The sequence below is a fragment of the Thamnophis sirtalis genome, unplaced genomic scaffold (assembly GCF_051295495.1).
Source record: "Thamnophis sirtalis isolate CommonGarterSnake01/CBP01778 unplaced genomic scaffold, rThaSir2_p1.2 scaffold_11, whole genome shotgun sequence".
Classification (NCBI taxonomy): domain Eukaryota; kingdom Metazoa; phylum Chordata; class Lepidosauria; order Squamata; family Natricidae; genus Thamnophis; species Thamnophis sirtalis.
The window spans coordinates 56,695,699-56,715,709 of record NW_028261391.1 but is presented as its reverse complement, the minus strand read 5'-3'; the positions used below and the strand labels follow the sequence as shown (position 1 = coordinate 56,715,709).

Sequence of the window (20,011 nt, the reverse complement as noted above, 5' to 3'; positions counted from 1 at the left end):
TTGAGGTATTGCCTTATTTAACATAGTTACCTGTTGTGACTCAGCAGTTCTGCTGTGAGTTTTTTCGGGATACAAGATTCAGTATGCAGCTGGGGCTTGTGGGAGGAAGTTTGGAGATAAAAGACGGATGCTGCCATGCCCCAGTCGCTGGAGTCAACATCATTTATTTATGATTTATGCTTGTTACACTTGGATAAGTGCTTTGGTGTTTCATGTAAGCCTGATCCGTGAAGACTGTGGAAGAAGTGCACTGCTTGTAAGAGTGTTTTGTATTCTGTTATCTGCTTGAAAGAGTTTTGTTTTGCATTCTTGTCGGAGACTTGTATTTATGTTATTTCTGGGCTCGAAGCCAGTTTGAACTGAGAACTGATAAAGAAAGACTTCCTTTTAACTTGCCTGCCTGCGTTTGTTAACGAGCCGTGAAGGGGGGGGGACAGAACAGTTACCTAAATTGTCAGGAAACATGATGTCCTATGACAAAATGGAGGTCATTTTTGGATTCAGCGTACCAAAAAACATAAAGATTACGTGGAATAACCAAAACAGCTCTCAAAATTTTTTTTGTTGCAGATCTGTGTAATCAAACTAAAAACCATAAAACACAATTCCCTATAACATTGATTAAGATGTTCAAAGACAAAAAGCCCCTCACAACCTGCAAGAGTTAGTGGAGCAAGCAAGGCTGTCTGACTTTCAGAAGGAATAGCATTTACTGCAAAGAAGGTCTACCTAAATCTATTATTTTATATCCTGGAATTGGAGGGACCATTCTTGATCATTTACATGATCAAATTTCACAAATTCACAAATTTGTAGAAGGTGATCATATTTTTATTAATACGATCTTGTAGCCTTCTTGGTATCTCAGTATATAAAGGTTTGGTCTGGATAGTACAGTGCAGGGCTGGGTTTCGACCGGTTCGCACCGGTCCCTGCGATCCGGTTGGTCGCCGAACCCGGAAGTAAGTAACTTCCGGGAACGGCGAAGCCCCCCCCCGCTCCCGTGCCCGCCCGCACACCCGCGCCCGCCCGCACACCCGCGCCCGCTCCTTACCCATTTTTTTTGAATTTTGCGCTTTCCACGCATGCGCAGAACGCCTGCGCGATCCTCCAGGAGCAGCTGGAGCATCGCGCAGATGCTAGTACGCATGCGTGTGCCGCGTGCATGCACGTGCACGCTGCATGCGTGTGTGAGGATGCCGCCGGCCTCGTTCCAACCGATCCGGTTGGAACAGGGCGAGAAACCCACCCCTGGTACAGTGTCTTAGTATTTGCTCTTCAGAATGCCTTTTGCAATGTTAAAAAGTGCCTGAGAAGCCATTAAATTTGTCACAGCGTAGGTATGATACTGCTCTTACTATGTGGGGTTTTGATTGCTAGAACAATAGAATAAATAAATTTCTAGAGGTAATCTTTTCTATGGAGAAGAAATTCTTTAATAAGGTATAAACATGTAATATTAAGATTTCAAATAAACTAATTAAAGTAGCATTTTCCATTTTTAATTGTCTCTTTGGAAAGCATTTGTTTTAGATCTATTTGAGATTATTTTACTCCATCCACTTGGAATTTGGTTAACTCCACAGAACAGCTACACACAGTATAGCCTATTTTGTCAATTGCTATTTATTTTAATAAAATTGTTCTGGGTAAATGAGCAGTGAAGTTATCTATTTTATCAGTTTATAAAAAGTAGCATTTAAAATATAAATGAAAATGGTAGATAATTAGCCCTTTGTAGAATCTATAAATACAAATACTAAGAATTATGAAAGGACATTCAAAGAGTACTGATTATGTGGACTAATAACTGTAATTCAGGTGGCTTATCTAGCCAAGAGCTTCTGCATCTTTTTTACATTTAACAGAACACAATAGTATTCAGACAATAGTTGTTATATCTGTACTGTAGGCATTCTTAAGAAGCTATCACTGTGGTTGAAAGTAAGGAGATAACAGGAAGCAAGTGAGACATATTAAGACACTCTAGGGCTCTATTAAAACATTAAAACTTTAGGCTAAATCAATAAAAAGCAATATTGTATTGAGTAATAGCTAATGTATGAACCCTTAATGGCCTTTATTATATATCTTCTTGTGCTGATAATTTATTGATGAAATAAAATGGATAGTTTATTTACTCCAAATGTATATGCATCTATAGGAGCTATATAGTAGGAGAGCACCATAGCAAAAGAATGTAAAATAAGTGCACATCATGGTGATTGAAAGTTAATAGGAGTTTATATCTTTGATACTGGATCATTTCATTTGCTCTCATATTGTATTAACTGATAATGTATAAAAGGTTTCAATGTGGGAAAGAAATCATTACACGTATAGAACACTACAATTCATGCATGATAAAAATCAGACCAAGTTGGGTTTTGTTTTGTTTTGTTTAACATTTTGCCAGGTTTTTTTTAGTATAAAAATCTAGATTCTAGAGGTCCTTATAAACTGCTATGTATAAGAAATACAGGATAATCACAGTTTTGGATCCCATGAAAGTTTTAGAAGTGCACAATAAAATACTAAACTTTCTGCATTGTACTAGTTTTCAGCCAAATGTTTTTTATAGATCTTTTTGTTTCTGAAATTAGCAGAAATAGTTATTTGTGCACCATGGATGGAAATTTGGAGTTTTTATAAAAGGATGAAATGTCATACAGTAATCATATATGTTACACATCCACATTTGCACACAAGCGTTTACTGATAAAGCATAAAATGGCTGCTTTAATCAACTCCCAGAACCAAGCGGGTTTGCAGTTGTGTTTGAATTATTAATAGAGAGAACATAACCATGCAGAAGAAAGCTCAGGAAGCTTGTACGTGTCTCCATCAAATTGAAGCTAGGAGAACGAGGTGGTAACATTCAAAACAATGACTGAAGAATCGGTCTGCAAGAATGGTTTTTGCCAATATGCTCAGAAAATCACAACTTATTTTGGAGGGATTGGTAAGAGAATTGGTGTGACAGAGAAATTGAGTAACATTTTAGTGAAAGACATGAATCACTCAGCAAATCTTTTTTAGCTGTTTGCTTTCAGGTCATTAGTCAATTTTTCTGTTTGTGTTTCTGCATGCATGCCCTTTGGATTGTCAGTGTGAATAGTCTATTGCATATTGTTCTGAACAATTTAATGTAGAAGTAGCTGTAAATTGTGGTGGCCTGTAACTGAATGAACACTTGACAAATGTAATTCCTTAAGATGACAGCCTTAGACTTTCATCTTTAAAATTTAATGCATCTATAATGCATTAATATTTTTGTTATATTTCTTACTATACTTACCTGTGAATAAGCCACATGGAATGAAAATGTTAATTGCAATACTAATGCCAACATTGTGAAATAAGCATTCTTTAAGTCTAAATCAATTTAAATTATTTTATATTTCATGGAATAAGTCAACAGTAAATTGGATTAAAATAGGTTAGGGTAAACTAAATGTACATGTAAATATGGACACTTACATTCTTTCTTTCCTAATAAGATTATTGCATCTTTATTAAACTTTGTTTTCAAAAACTAATTTTTAATTATTTTCAGTTTTTTTTCTGAAGATATTAATGATTGCACCAGTCATAGCTTTTACTTTGCATTTATGTATATTATAGCATATCATAGGTGGTTTTAATAGTGTTTGTAGTTATTGCTTTATTCAGTATGCTTCTCATAATCTTCCAGTGCGAAGATCAGTGCTAAAAATACTTCTTCCTTAATCTACTTTATGGTTGAGGAAGAGAGGAAGTGATGTATGAGTATAGTATGATAGATGGATAGATGTAAATGTTCATATGATTTCTCTCTAGCTCACTAAGGTTGACTTTGGTCATCACTCTATATAGATGCTGTAGACATGCTATCTTTTCCCATTTTAAAGAGCTTTGGGAAGCTCTGTGGAACAGAAAAAAAACGGAAATTGGTGTCTAAGCAGATGATACACAAAAACTCTATCCAAAATATGTCTCTTAAAGGGGAGTGGGATATTGATAAGGCAAAAAAACCAAAGAACCAATTGCCATATTTGAAACCAGATGGCTACTATTTGTATGAATGGTTGTTTGAACAATTGGAAAGTTCAGGTAAGTGAGGGGACATATTTCTATTTTATATTTGGGGTACATCAGTCATTTGCTAACCAGTTAATAGTATGAATGAGCACAAATTATTGATAGAAGGGGTGGAATTAATAGAACATCCAAACTAGCCTTTGCCAAACTGGTATTCTCTGTATATGGGGTGGGTAGTTCTTTTATCTTAGCATGTCTGGAAAATTCTGTTGGGGAAGGCTAGTCTAATATTTTATATTATGAAAAGGACTTCCTATACTCCCAAAGGTTTGGAGAGCTATGTTCAACAAAAAAAGTGTAATACATTTCAATGTAATAATCAAATTGCAAACAAGATTGTGTTGTAGTATCTTTAGTTGCCCACCATTAACTCTTTCAGGACTCCTCAAGCTTTAGTTAGTATTTTTATATGTGTGTGTGCATAGTGTTTTGAATTATAAGCTGCCTTGAATATTCAGTTTGATCAGAAAGGGTAGCATAATCAAATAAATTTCAAACATTTGAGTTGAAATGTGAATTTCAAATGTCTTGAGTTTCTACAATAGGATGATGATAATTTTAAATAATAAGAAACATAACATTCCTATCCTCTTAAAGTAAGTAGATATCAGTTCTAACTATTCTTGTTCTAGAGCAGCAGATTTATTCACTGCTTTCCCCCCATTTGAATTGATGTAATATCTGCCAGTATCAAGATAAAGGAGGCGGTGGGGTGAACAGTTCTTGCATTGAAATTGCTCATCCCTGTCATTGTAAAAGATCAAAGTGTTTTATAATAGTAGTCATTATCTCTGTTTTCCAAATGGTAAAACAGGAATTGAAAAGGATAAAAACACCTGTTGAATACAAAGAAAATTGGTGGCAAATGTATAAATAAAATCCCATTTAATCATTTTTCACTGTCCTCAATTTAAATGCAAAATACTTATCAACAGTAGTCCTGAATTAGTTTGCATTGATTTCACCATCATTTGCTATCAAATTTGTGTTGACTCTTAGCAACCACATGGATAGATTTTTTTCCATAATAATCTGTCCCCAACCTGATCAAGTCTTCCAATGATGCACCTTTTGTGTTGGTAATTGAGTTCATCAGCCTTGCAGCTGGTTATCGTCTTCATTTTTCTTCCACTTTTTCCAGCATTCTACAGTGTTAGATCTTTACATAATGTCTGAAGTATAATAACCAGCCTGCTTATTTGTGCTTCAAGTGAGAACTCTGTGTTGATATGTTTAATGATCCTCCTTTTTTTGTTTTATTGGTTATCTATGGTATTCTCAGAAGTCTTTTCTAATATCAAAGTCATTAATAGTCTTTTTATTCTGTTTCTTCAAAACGCCACTTTTGTTTCTATAAAGTCTCTCACAGAGAAAAATATTGGCTGCATGATTCTGCTCTTTGTGGTTATAAACTAATTTCAGCATCTGAATATCTTTTCCAAGGACTTCATTGCTACTCTATAAAATAGTAATCTGCATCATATTTCTTGATTGCTAACAGTAGTTGATAAATATTACTAAAAGGAAGAATTTATCCACCAGTTCCTACAGTTTCCTGACTTGTTAATGATTGAGGTACTGATTTAACTTCTAGTATGACAGATTCTTCTAAATAGGGAATATCTTGTGATGTTGCTTGGATGTTGATGTTTCTACTGTATAGAATTTAAGTATGCACCTTCCATTTCTGTTTGATCTTCTTCAAACTAGTTAACAGTATATCTTACCAAATTTTAACATACCAATTTGAGTTTGGAACACTTTTTTCTTGGTCTTTGATATATTTACAAATGTCGTAATGTTGCCTCTTCCAACAGTTCTTTGACATTTTTATTAAAAACTTCTTCCTCATCTGTGCTGCTTTTGGATTCTCATTTATCCTCTTGGCAATTTGTGTTTTAATATCCAATTTACCTTGCTTTTCTATAACTTGCTTTTCTTTTTGATTTCTAAACAGATAGTTACATGGCAGTGTACAGAAATATAAACCTAAAATATCTTCAGTTTAACAATAGTAAATTCAGTACAAAATATATTTGTGTAATTCATTGTTAGGCAAATGTACATAGGATTACACTTTTAATAAATTGGTTTAAAAACTAGTTTGTTTTGGTTAAAAAAATATTAACAGTTTATGCCGCTCATAAAACAGGGCTTTAAATCTACTTATTTGCAATCCTTTCTTGTACTAGACACAGGGATGTCAAACCCGGATGGCCATGCCACCCCCATTTTAGCAAAGGGAAAAAAGTTGTGATAAATCATGACGTCATGTGTTTGACACCCCTGGTCTAACCATTAACTGATGTTAATTGTGAATTTTTCTTCCAAGAAGCTTGATGAGATTGCTCAGTCGAGCAATAAATAACTCTTCTGTTCCTTTTAAAAAAATGTCTATATTGTACTGCATTATACTGTGTTGCATGTAAGAGAAAAGCCTACCTCAGAAAAGATGAGTCTAATTTAGAGCCTAAACTTACTCTGTTTCAGTTTGGAATTATGTTTACATTTTCTGAATGTAATAATAATTTCTGAGTCAATTTTATGGAAGAGAGTGAAAATATTTTGACTCTGAAATCCAGCACTGTCCAAGTTCCCTATTTCTGCTAGCGTTAAATATGCCTTTGCACAGTAGAATGGTTACTTCTACTGTTTTATTTATTATTCAGAAGTCCCATAAGATCCTTTTCCCTTCCTTCCATATTCTTTCCTTTTGTTTTTGTAACTTTTTGCACTTATTTGATCTCTAGGAGAAAGGAATGATGAGGTGAAGCGACCAGCTGCTTTTCTTAGGCCTCTTTCAGATTCCACAGCTGAGTCTTTCTCTTTCAATTTCTCAGTTGTTTTGAAGATTTCACAACAGCACAGATGTTAACCGTAACAGTTTGCAGACATCTTAAGCCAATTTTAAGAAATTCTGTCCTAATATATTAGGTTTGATTTGCAACTAATTGAACTGTAACATTCACATTGAGCTTCCCCCCCCCCCAAAAAATACTATGAAATTAATATAATTTAACTTATTACTGATTAACTTTTGTGCCATTCTTTTCAATGCCTCTCTTATAAACTTGGTATTCTGGCTGCAGGGCAGCCCTGTTTGATTTTGAATTTCATTTTTGCATGTTCTTCATTTTCAAGACCAAATAATCTGTTTGGAAGATTCCTCTAAGACAGTGTTGGGGAATTCTGGGAGTTGAAGTCCGGACATCTTCATGTTGCCAAGGTTGAGAAACACTGCTCTAAGAGCTCACTTATTCCTTCCTTATTCTCCAGGTCAGCTCCACATTCCTTTACAAAAGACAACATTTTTGACATAATTATTATACTTTTAGTTCAGAACTTTGCAGTCTGTTTTGTAAATTGGAAGTTCCTTAGTGCCATCAATAGACTACAGGTAGTCCTTGACTTAACAACAGTTCATTTAGTGACTGTTCAAAGTTACAACGGCAATGAAAAAGTGACTTATGACCATTTTTCACAGCTATGACCATTGAAGTGTCCCCATGATCATGCCTTCCAAATTCAGATTCTTTGCAATTGGTTCATACTTATGACCGTTGCTGTGTCTCAAGGTCATGTGATCATCACCTTCTGACAGGCAAAATCAATGGGGAAGCCAGATTCCCTTAAAAACTAAGTTACTAACTTACCGTATATATTCGAGTATAGGCCGACCCGAATATAAGCCGAGGCACCTAATTTTACCACAAAAAACTGGAAAAGTTATTGACTCGAGTATAAGCCTAGGGTGGGAAATGCAGCAGCTACCGATAAATTTCAAAAATAAAAATAGATACCAATAATGCCATTGCCCATTGAATAACATATACAGCCTGCCTGTGCCCATTAAATATACAGTAGCCATTGTAAAAATTTGCTCTGCATAACAAATTATTATCACACAATACCGGTGTATTCAATGAAATACTTCACTCACCTCATGATGCTGATGTCCCGCTGTGATGATGATGTCCCGCCTCCTATGACACACGGCACAGTGATTCCTATCATTGGATCACTGTACCAGAGGAGGTGGGACATCGCTATGTGGCTGCTTGCCATAACAAGGAGGAGGTGGGACATCGTTGCAGAGCGGCAGGAGGGGGAGGAAGGGGAATCGTAAGATAGCCCTGCATTACATTAGAACGTGAGGAGGGGGGATGGTGCGGTGCACGCTGCGCGGCAAACTGACACAGAGGGAGGGGAAACTCACAGGGGCGCTGGGCCATTCACGAGCGTCACCCAGCGGCATGGCCCCGCCCCTTTTTCTCCTCCATTTCGGGCAAATTTTTCACTGACTCGAGTATAAGCCGAGGTGGCTTTTTTCAGCCCAAAAAGTGGGCTGAAAAACTAGGCTTATACTTGAGTATATACAGTATCAGCTGCAGTGATTCACTTAACAACTTTGGCAAGGAAGATTGACAAATGGGGCAAAATTCACTTAACAAATGTCTCACTTAACAACAGAAATGTTGTGCTCAATTGTGGTCATAAGTCGAGGACTACCTGTATTTTCCTTTTCCTAAAAACTCACTTCCATGGTTAGAAAGATTTATCTCACTTGCATCCAATCAACGTATAGATCAGTGTTTCTCAACCTTGGCAACTTGAAGATGTCCGGACTACAACTCCCAGAATTCCCCAGCCAGCGGATGCTGGCTGGGGAATTCTGGGAGTTGAAGTCTGGACATCTTCAAGTTGCCAAGGTTGAGAAACACTGGTATAGATATTCCAGGCAATCTTTTCCTTTTTCCTTCTGTGCCTTCACCATGTTTTTATCTTATCTACAGCATGTCACTTCCACTGTGATCTATGGCATATCCTCCAGATACATTAGCTTTGGCAGTGAGAGAGTTTGCATCTTTCAGACGGGCTCTCCCCTTGTACTTCTAGATTTCTAGGTCAATTCGGCTTGGAGCTTTTGCTGACAGGCAGGTTATGAGGGCTATGCCAAGCAGCAGGTTAGGTGGGCTATTTTTAAACAACAGGTTTAGCACTCTTCATAAGGAATGCTAAATCCATGTATAAAATAACATTGCAGGCTTGCTGTAGGTTACACGTTGCTTAGAAATCTATCCCCAGCCACAATGTGGAACTTTCCAATGTGCAAGTTAAGTTACAGTTGATAGGTGCAGAGAAAATAATTGCATGGAGGACAACTGCACTGTTATCATTTAGGGCAGGGGTGTCAAACTGGCAGCCCGCAGGCCAGATGTGTCATATGTAGGCCATGCCACCCCACTTCCACAAAAGGAGAAACACCGCAAGTTTGATACCTGTGAGTTAGGGCGTTCTAAAGTACAGTGGGAGTCTCTGTCTTAACTGTATTATACAATCTCCTTAAAGCCACTCAATTCTTTTGAGTATCCTTCTCTTTGATCTGCTATCTCTCCCAGCTTGGGGATCAGCTTCCATGGCCTGGGAGACATGATAGTTCAAGGAAGCCTCCAGTAGCACATCACATTCGGAAAGATTTGAAAGAGCCTGGTTTTAAATACACAGCCCAAAATTAAAAGGTGTATATTTTAGTTTGATCAGTAGGCATTCTGGTCTCTTTGATAATATCTCTGATATTTTCAACTCTCATCAGGTCTAGAGTTTGTTTTCTGTGGGAAAAAAGCAAATGCAATAAAGGTTCAAATAATGTTCTTAGGAGTCAGTGTATGATTGATATACAGAGTGTATCGTTGATATACACATATATCTTCTTCAAACTGGTTGTAAGACATACAAACTATCTCTGAAACAAAGAAAATAATATTCATTGTCTTTCAAAGAAAGCCCTTTTATTGGCAAGTTTAAGCTGTGAACCACAATGCAAAGAAGTAGTTTTTATGTTGACATAATATATAGTGAATTTAAATGTAGACTCAATCCTGCAATACACGGGCTGTCCTGAAATTCATATATGGACCAACAGACCATGCTATCATCAATGTACTACAAATATTTTTTAAAATGTGGACAATATTGACCCCCCCTCCTTTTTTATATACTTCCTTAATTGAAAGAATGTACTTCACCATATAGTTCAGTAACTGTAATGTGACTGTTGGTGGGCCAAAGTTTTACAGTAATAGTTACAAGAAGACTCCTCTTCTCTGAAGAGAAGATGACCAGAAGTAAATATTTCCTCTGTGATTTGAGTGAGGTCAAATTAAACATATCACTGCTAAGTGTAGCATGTGACTCAATGTGGCAGATTTCCTTTTTGGATGATTAAAACTTATAAACTGCCAGTATTTCAGCCAGTCTCCTTAATCATTTCAGACTTCCAGTTCAAAGACAAATCATCTGTCAAACCCTTATAGATTAGTTGCATGCCTTTTTCTTGCTTCTTCCAAAAAGTCAATGGCCCATAATTAATTCTACAATCTGTTTCAACCTTACATCTCTCTCTCTCTCCCTCCTTCCCTCCCTCTCCCCCCCCTCTCTCCATTTGAAACTGAAACTACTTAGAATTGATGTGACAACAGATGGAATAAGAATGTACTTCAGCTTTCGTTACATCATTGCCATATTATACTTGAGGACAAGGTATTTCACTAGTTGTCTAAATAGGATGGGAAATGGAACTAAATATAAAATGGAACAATTCTCTTGGCAATGCTGTAAACCAGAGTTTCTCAATTTTAATCTTGGTGGACTCTGTTCTCTGAATTCTCCAGCCAGAATTTTGTGAATCAGTTTAAAGTTAAGAAACAGTGCTAGAGATCAGTTCAGTAGATGTTCAGGCGCTAACAAGTTTGGGTCATCAGTCCTTGGATAGGGGAACTTTGCAGGGCAGAAAGCAGCTGAAAAACATTCTAGAAGAAGAAAGGGTTACACCACTTCTATACTGACAAGAACAAAAATACCTTAGCAAGTCTGTAAAAATACCAATTGTCAAGCTTCAGTTAAAGTTGTTCTTTTTCTGAAACAGATCATAAATTTAAAAATATATAAGCATTCATGTTTTAATTGGGCGCTGACTTCTATGACTTCTTATGACTTCTATTTTTGAGCATTCCAATACTTTTTCTGTTTGGGTATAGAGGCTTTTGATTCATTTGTAACGAGAAGCATATTGTTAGGGAGGCTTCCTCGGCCCCTACTGGGATCAGTGAGGTATCCGATGGGGAGGAGGTGGAGCAAGACGCTCCGGACCTCTCAGAAGATGAGAATTCCGTCCCTGAGGTGCCTGCCTCTTCAAGTCTTTTCAACCCCTCCATGTTTAGGGCTATCCTAACCAAGGCTAGGGCGACGGCACCCCAAATGGGTCTGCTGGTGCCAGCTGAGAAGGCGCCTTCGGCTCAGGGTACCAAGGACACCATTGGGCCCCAGGACCCAGGTGCGGGACTTTTCAAGGAGGCTCCCCCTCCTCTGGATCTGGTCCCAGCTCCTCAGCTGTTTTTAGACCTCATTCAGCGTCATTGGGCCCAGCCGGGCACCATGGCCAATCCTAGTGGTACGGACAAGAAGCTCTTTTCCATGGAGGCCCCTCTGGAGCTTCCACAGGTAGATGACCCCATTGTCTCCCTCACGTCTAATTCTGCCCTTCCGGCTGATTTACTGGAGGGCTTAAAAGTGGAAGACAAGAGGGCAGAGTCAGTCTCCCATAAGACCCACCAGGCCACGGCATGGGCCATGAAGGCTTCAGTGTCCTCCTCATAATTTGGTAGAGTGGCTCTGTTCTGGTTTGTAAGTTGTTGGCCGGCCTCCCTGTGGGCAATACCAGAGCTAGACAGGACGTCAATAAAATCATAGTGGCCGTAGAATATTCTGCCGATGCCTCCCTTGTCGCCACCAGGTTCTCTTCTAGAGCACTGGCCTCCAACGTAACTTCACGCCGTCTGCTATGGCTTCGCCATTGGAGGCGGACGTGAAAGCCAAGTGGAAACTAGCTTCCGCTCCATTTAAGGGAGGAAAATTGTTCGGAAAGGCCTTGGACCCCTTTCTAACAGAGTCCAAGGACAAGTGCAATGGGCAGCCCTTTTGCCGCAGTTCCTTTCGAAGCCCTGAGCCTTCCACCTCCCCCCCCGGGGAGGGGGACAACAATCACAGGACCACACCCAGGACAAATCCTCCTTCAGAGATAAAAACAGACAGCAGGGCTTCCGCAAACCATTCCATGGGGGGGGGGGGTATTCCAACCGTCCCTTCCAGAAGTCGAAGTGACCATCAGCGGGAGCCTCCCATTGGCGGCTGTCTCCAACTTTACACCAACCAGTGGGAGGAGACCACAACGGATACCTGGATTCTGAACACGGTCCATCACGGCTTGAACCTGGAATTCCTTTCCTTCCCTCCAAGGACCTTTGTCCGTTGCCCCACTCCCAGGTCGGCCCACAAGTTCCATGACGGCAGAGATAGATCACTTGTTAGAGATAGCGGCTATAGAGAAGGTTCCCGAGAGCCAGGAGGGCAGGGGTTTCTACTCCATCCTGTTTCTGGTTCCCAAATCCTCCGGGGAGGGGGTAAGGGCAATACTGGACCTCAAGAAACTCAACAAGCATATGGCGTACAAGCACTTCAAGATTCAGTCCTTTCAGACCATCCTGGGCTGCGCCAGGCAGGATGACCTCTTGACCTCGATAGATCTGAAGGAGGCGTATCTGCATGTTCCGATCCACCCAGCGCATCGCAAGTTCCTGAGGTTCCAGTTTGCCAACCAGCACTTCCAGTACAGGGCCCTCCCCTTCTGGCTATCATCGGCCCCTCGGACCTTCACCAAGGGGAGAATAGACAGCATCAGGTCTCTGGTGAGATCCATCCGGTCGGCGGGATCAGCATCACTAGTTTCCCTCTCCCAGCTGCTGGGGAAACTCGTATCGTGCATCTCAGTGGTTCTGTATGCACGACTGCATACGCGAGAGCTCCAGTGGTTTCTGCTGCCGCTCCAGAGGCACAAGGCCAGCAACTCCAAGAGGAGAGTGTGTCTACCTCCGAAGGTTCTACGATCCCTCAGGTGGTAGCAGATGGATGCTCTTCTGAAGGGCTGCTGCTTCAAGGAACCGGAGCGCCTGGTCATAACGACGGATGCCAGCCTCTTTGGCTGGGGCGCTCACCTCCAGACTCAGGTGGTCCAGGGCCAGTGGTCGCAGGCGGAGCTCGCCCACAACATCAACTGGCTGGAGCTCCGGTCCACCAGGCTAGCCACACACCATTTCCGCGGTCAGATCGAGGGCCACGACGTGCTGATCCTGACAGACAACATCGCCACAAAGGTGCATATCAACCATCAGGGCGGCACGCGGTCTCTGGCCCTGATGTCAGAAGCGGGGGTGCTAGGCCGCTTGGCAGAAAGGTTCCTGAATTCCCTCCGGGCAGATCAGATTTCGGGACAACTTGACGGCAGACTGATTGAGCAGGACCACCATCCGGAGCTCAGAATGGCGTCTTCATTCAGCCTTATTCTGTCAGCTGGCGCGGAGGTTCAGCCGCCCGCAGGTCGACTTGTTTGCGACTCGAGCCAACACCCAGCTTCCCCGGTACTTCACCAGGTTCCGTTGCCCCGGGGCGGAGGGGATGAACGCTCTTTGGTCACTGTGGCCACCAGGACTCTTGTACGCATTTCCGCCTCTTTCTCTGATTCCCCTGGTGAAGATCCTGTCAGAGAGAGCAGAAGTGCTGCTTGTAGTGCTCCACTGGCCCAGGAGGTCCTGATTCACCGATCTGGTCAGTTTGTCTGTAAGTCCACCTTGGCGCATACCTCAGGATCAGATCTCCTTCAGCCAGGGGCCCATTCGTCATCCAGAGTTCCAGTGGCTGCAGCTGGCCATCTGGCACTTGAGGGGGACATCCTGAGATTCAGCAGGTTGTCCAACAAAGTCATCCAGGCCTCCAGGCGGCTCACTTCTGTCAGAATCTATGAGGCTACATGGGCTTCCTTCTCTCACTGGTGCGACACTCATCAGATTGTGGCCTCTTCTGCCACCATTCTGCAGAACCTGGACTTCCTGCAGGAGGGTTTGGACAAAGGCCTCGCCCCTAACACCCTCAGGCGTCAGACTGCGGCTCTGGCCACCATCCTGTCCACGTACTCTCAATTGCCGCTTACCAGACACCGTAGCTTCCTCAAGGGAGCTACCAATCTCTGTCCTCCTGTCATCCACAGGTACCCAACATGGGACTTATCGGTCGTGCTACAAGTTCTATCCGCACCTCCCTTTGAACCGCTTCGAACCATTGAACTCTGACATCTGACCCTTAAAATGGCCTTCCTGGTTGCCATCACCTCGTCCCTCAGGATATCCGAGATGGCCACCCTCTCAGTTAGGGGTGACCTTTGCATTGTGCATTCGGACAGAGTAGTTCTCAGATTGGACCCGGCCTTTGTGCCTAAAGTTAACAGCATTTTCCATAGGTCACAGGAAATTGTTCTCCCAGACTTTTGTCCAGGCCCCAGACATCCAAGAGAGCGGCAGTGGCATAAGCTTGATGTCCGTCGAGCGGTCCGTATTTACATGAAACAGATGGCTTTCTTCTGCAAATCGGAGGGATTCTTCATATCTTTCCAACCAGTCTCTATGGGCAGGAAAGTCACCCTTTACCATAGGATGATGGATACGTGCTTACATCAAGATAGCCTATGAACAGCAGGCCAGGTCGCTGTTCTCGCATCACAGCGCACTCAACGAGGAGCGCCGCAACTTCAGCTGCGTGGGCTATGCAAGCATCCATTGAGGAGATATGTCGAGCCGCTACGTGGTCCAGTCCATCTCCATTCATCAATAATTACAGACTTGATGTCTTTGCCTCCGCTGAAGCATCCTTTGGGAGAAGAGTTCTGCAGCAGATCATCGCGACTCCCGCGGGCTTGGGCAATTCTCCCCGGGACGGCATAGCTTTGGCATGTCCCATGCTTGGACACTCCAAGCAGCGCCTAAGAGAATGACCGTTGGCTTACCTGAATGATCATTCTCTAGGCACTGCGGGAATGTCCAACCCCACCCGAATAAGTGCCCACGGGGTTCTGTACTCCAGTCGGGGACATTCTGCATCTCCATCTACGACCTTTTTGGACTCGCTTTCGTTTTTTGAAACTAAGCCTCAGGAGCGCAGGAGGCAGAGCTACAAAAAATACTAAACTCAATCCTTGGTCAGCAAGCTGATGTTAACCCGTGCTTGGACACTCCCGCAGCGCCTAGAGAACGACCATTCAGGTAAGTCAACGGTCATTCTCCACCATTCAGTCACAACTGAGGAAGCTTCTTGTATGAGAACCTAAACATTTTCAAGGGAAAAACCAAGAAAGTCTAGTTGCCTTTGGGGCAACCTGGAAGATTGAGAATCTCCAATGATAGATTCTGACTTTCTCTTGTTTTGTAAAACACAAATATGGAAGGAGTCTGGCTACTTTCCGTACTATTCTTAAAAATGGCTTAGAGATCACATGCATTCGTATTAGACAGTGGTGGGTTGCTTTTACTGTCACTACCGGCACGCTGATCACATGCTTGCACATTCTGTTTGCGCACGTGCCTGACTTGCGCTGTGCATGCGTGGGCAATCCACCGCCCCTGCGACAACCTTCAACTGATTGTTGGGGCCCGCGCAGGCACCACACGCTGTGTGGGTGTGCGCACTTTGCCATTTGCCATAAAAACAGGTATAGAGCATGGGCAGGTGGGCAAAAGAGCCACCATACCGGTACGCTATCAGCTGCTCCAGGCCACTATCAATATGCCCGTACTGGGCTGTACCTGCAGCAACACACCTCTGGTATTAGAGAAAAAGATACTGTACCCTAGCTGTAAAGCTCGGATCCCTGCACCTGGATTTTCCATGCACAAATACATCTAATCTTGGACTTTCCCCATCAGTTTTATTTAAGCTATCATTCTGCAGTGCTTTTATTGTGTAAGGGATTCTTTCTTGGAACTTAATGTCACAAATCTAATAAATCTTTTTTCATTTATAAGTTAGGTGGATAGTACACTCTTATTTGCTTATCTCTCCAGTTGGCTGCTATGGATAATGGCTGAAACAGGAAAAGAGATGAAACACAACAGTGTTAATCCTGATCACATGTGAAAAGGGGACATGGACATTTGATGACCTAATGTCCCAGTCTCCAGCAGTTGCTGTTACACGTCAGAAACTTTTGAAATGGAAAATAATTTCTACTGAGGGAAACATTTCAAATAAGGACATTGCAATCAAGGCTGGTTCTTTTTAAAATGTACAAGAATAGGAGGGAATATTATGGCAAGTTGGGAAAATATGTTAAAAACCAAGTAATAGACCTCTTTCGTAGCTCAGAATACAAATGGCAAATAACTGGCCCAATTTGTATGTAATAGTAAACATAGGCTAATTATTGTGTATTCCTTATAGAATGCTTAGGATAAATTAGAAGCCTTTATTTCAGTTAAGAATCATTGAATTTTCAGTGCTATAACTGAACTAAGAAAACTGTAGTTAGTTAATATGGTCCAACTTCATGTAAAATGCCTAATCATACTTTAGATTAGCCACAATTGATGCGGTTCGACATTAAACTATTCAATTTAAATTGAAAGCAAAAAATCTAAAACCATTGCTAAAGAGAGAAGAACAGGATGGCTAGCCCGAAGCTTTTGCTCTTTTGGGGTCCAGGATGCAGCATTGATGGTAGAAAATTGGGAAAATCATGTCAAAGGGAACCTTTATCAGCTTGAGTTAACAAACCGCTGTGCCCTTACTCTGGAAGAGAAGGACGTGGTTTCAGTGATTCCTACACGGTACCTCAGAGTTGGATTACGATCATGCCCTCTTCAGTGGTGGCTCCTGAAGATAACTAGTTTAGAATGCAAGTAGCAAAGTAATAAGATAAGTGACACCTGAAAGATCCCTGTATGATCCCTTGTTCTGAATAGCTGTGTTGATTGTCTGTTACATTCAATATCAAAGTGTAAACATTGATAGCCAGTATCTTAGCTTAGGCTCAGGCAACTAGCAGGTCTTCTACTTCACATTGATATATCACCAAAGGGCACCTTTTCACGGTCCCATTGCATTTACATTCCACAACATCCAGTTTTCTCCTTTCGTCAATGCTATGGAATAAGATATCAGAATTAAAGCAGATTTCTTCCTTATTATAAGCTAAGATGGGACTCAAAACCTATTTGTCTATTCGTGCCTTTTAATTATCTTAATTTTAATTGCTTAGTTTGAATGATTCCTGTTTTATAATCTTCTAATAGTATACCAGGATTCATTTTTCCAATATACTTTATTTTATTTGTATTTCTGGGTAGGCAGCATATAAATACTTTAAATAGAATAAATAATAAATTAGCTGTTGTTTATTGCTATATCTAAGGCAGGTCAGTATTCTAAGCGCACAACATTTCAACCTATTATCATGCTGTGAGGCCCTAGAACTATTTTTAGTAATTTAATCAGCCACAAGAATTGGAATGTCAGTTCTTTGGGGCTCTGATTCTGCTACTTAACTATGAGTGACTGTAGAAGCTGAACTACTGGTTAAGAAATACCAACATTTTCTTATGCATGTTTCCCTCCTGACTCATGTTTATCAATTGTAGAGTTAGATGACTAAAGGAAGAAGAAAGTCCAGATGGCTTTATCTTTGTCATACTTAATAGTGTGTATTTGTTTTTTAAAAAAGAAATACAACAATCTTGACAATATTTGCAGCAAATAGAATTTAACAATGGTTGTAATTCTCAGCTTTCTGAAATGTATCAGCCATCTGTCCCTTTATCAAACAAATGGCTATGATCACTTACCAGATGACTGTAGTGCCAGAATTCAAGCTTTTTAGGGGAAATGCTTTGACTACCAGGAGAGTTCTCTGTACATTCTTTGAAAGCCCTTTATCACCAGTTGCTTTCCCTAAATTAACCATCTCTTAAAGCAATGAACAAGGCTATCTTGAACTATATTTCCCATCATATTTAAATTGATACGGTACTGTATTTGGACCAAGAAGATTGTTTGTACTTTACCTGGAGCTGTACTCTTCAGCATCAGGAGGATAAATGTACAACATCAACTACTCAGTGATCTACAGAGTTGAAGTTTTTAATAATTTTTCAAGAATCACTTATTGACCTATATTAGCTATGAAAGATTACAGTGAAAGATGCTACCATTAATTGAAATGCTTATATAGAACTTTTATTTTCATATACGTATCCATGAGTATACCTGTATATATATATATATTTCATTTTCTTTGAGTTATATACTATTTGCATAACCTTTTGTATTTTTTCTGTTTTGTATTTGATGAAAGCAAAAAAGATACAAAACTTTCTTGATATGCCTTGTGTATATATGACAGATTTTCTTCTCCCTTAGCTTGACTGCAGGAGAGATCAATAAGAACACGTGCCTGCTCACACTAATATAAATCTCTCCTGTCCCTGTTGTCCCTAGAAGCAGTTCCCATGACATTTCTGAAATCTGTCACTTGAGGGAGTCCTAGCTTACTAGCTGTCAGAAGGTAATGCCAAGGACTGGATTAGATATGGTGAAATTTCTCCTTCCTTAATCAGTGGCTGTTGCTGAGTTCTCTGCCTCCCATTCAGAGGGAGCAGAGTTCATGCTCTGGGAATGAAGTGTTGTTAGAACAAATAAAAGAGACGCAGAAGGGAAAAGCTAAGTGGTGAGAGTTAAAAAAGAGAAAGACGACACCAAGCATTTTGATTACATCAGATCTGGTGGGAGAAATAATACATAGCTCTCTGGAACAGCCAGCCTTCTGGGCATTTATTTTGTTCATTGCTGCTGGAAAAGAAGGAACGTATACATACATATGTATGTATGTCCGTGTTTGAAAAACATTTCAGTTGAACTTCCGCCTTTTTGCTGCTGCTGCTGCTGCTGCTGCTAACGTTTTTTTCTGTCATGGTAAAAGAAAAAGGTAATTTGATTCATATATACTTTGCAGGTTTAGACTGAAAGACCTTGGGAAAATAATGGGGGGGAGCACTCAGATTTGTTTTCCATGGTGACTTTTTGTCTATTCCTTATTTGTTTTTTATGTGCAGTATGATTAAAAGATATCTTCTAGGCAATCGTTTTTTGAATTAAAGGTGCTACTTCTGAGGTCTGTTCCCAAGGTTGCTGTGAAAGTGAGGAATCTGTTTAGCGAAGATCTTAAGAATGGTTGAAATAGAGTACAGTTTCAGTTTAGAAGTTGCCTATGTTAAAAGTGTAACTTGAAATCTCTAACTTGAAATTTTACTAGGAAAGCAGTGGGGCAGAATAATTTTAAACACACTAGGGGTCACTACCTAACGAAGTACAGTTCAAGAGTTCTTTTCAAGTTGAAGTGCTGTTGAAATAGATGATGCTAGTCTGAAGCAATTCTTTTAATTTAGTGACTTTTAGATTTCTCTGTAGATTTGTAGAATAAAAATTCACTCCTCCATTTTAGAAAAAAAATATTGCCTGTTTCCAAAAATGATAAACCATCTTAAAAGGTTGTTGTTGCATAGAAAAATGGAAGAACTTCTGTGTTTGCTGTTTGAGCTCCTAAAAGAAGTATTTGCTATAATTCTAAATTAACAAAACAGCAAGTGTAACTTTTGAACATAACATGCAATGTGAAATAATTTAATTTAATTTTGCAGTTCTGGTGCATAATTGGTAGAAATAAAATGGAGATATATCTGCATAGAATTTTTATTGTGGGAGATGTTGCAGAATTCTAGTTTGTCAGGTCTGCTTTAAAAGTACTGGAATTCTTCCAGTAAAATGTTGGCAACTTCAGTTCAGTCTAGTTTGTGATTGTGTCAAGAAAGGTTCCTACTCAATGAAGGTTTCCCCCTGAATAACAAGTTATTCATGTTAAAACAACTTCACCGAGTAGTAACCTTTCTTCTAAGGAAACATTTAAGTTTGGCTCTAGGGGATTTTGACTGATAATCAATGTCAAAAAGTCTTTGCTCACTGTTTCCTATAAAACTCCCCTTGGCACTTCTAAATTTAG

At 40.3% G+C, this 20,011-nt stretch overlaps 1 protein-coding gene across 12 annotated transcripts in view; it reads left to right on the top strand.

Annotated features, from left to right (window-relative positions):
• ABLIM1 (actin binding LIM protein 1) overlaps positions 1-20,011 on the top strand; it is a 203,895-nt gene that overhangs the window by 66,130 nt on the left and 117,754 nt on the right. The window contains exon 1 of one of the 12 annotated variants that reach the window (XR_015698074.1): positions 18,896-18,940. The exons of the other annotated variants lie outside the window; for them this stretch is intronic. The gene's annotated coding sequence lies outside the window, so the exon portion shown is untranslated. Of the gene's footprint in view, positions 1-18,895; positions 18,941-20,011 lie in introns of those variants that run through there. 12 annotated transcript variants of the gene reach the window in all.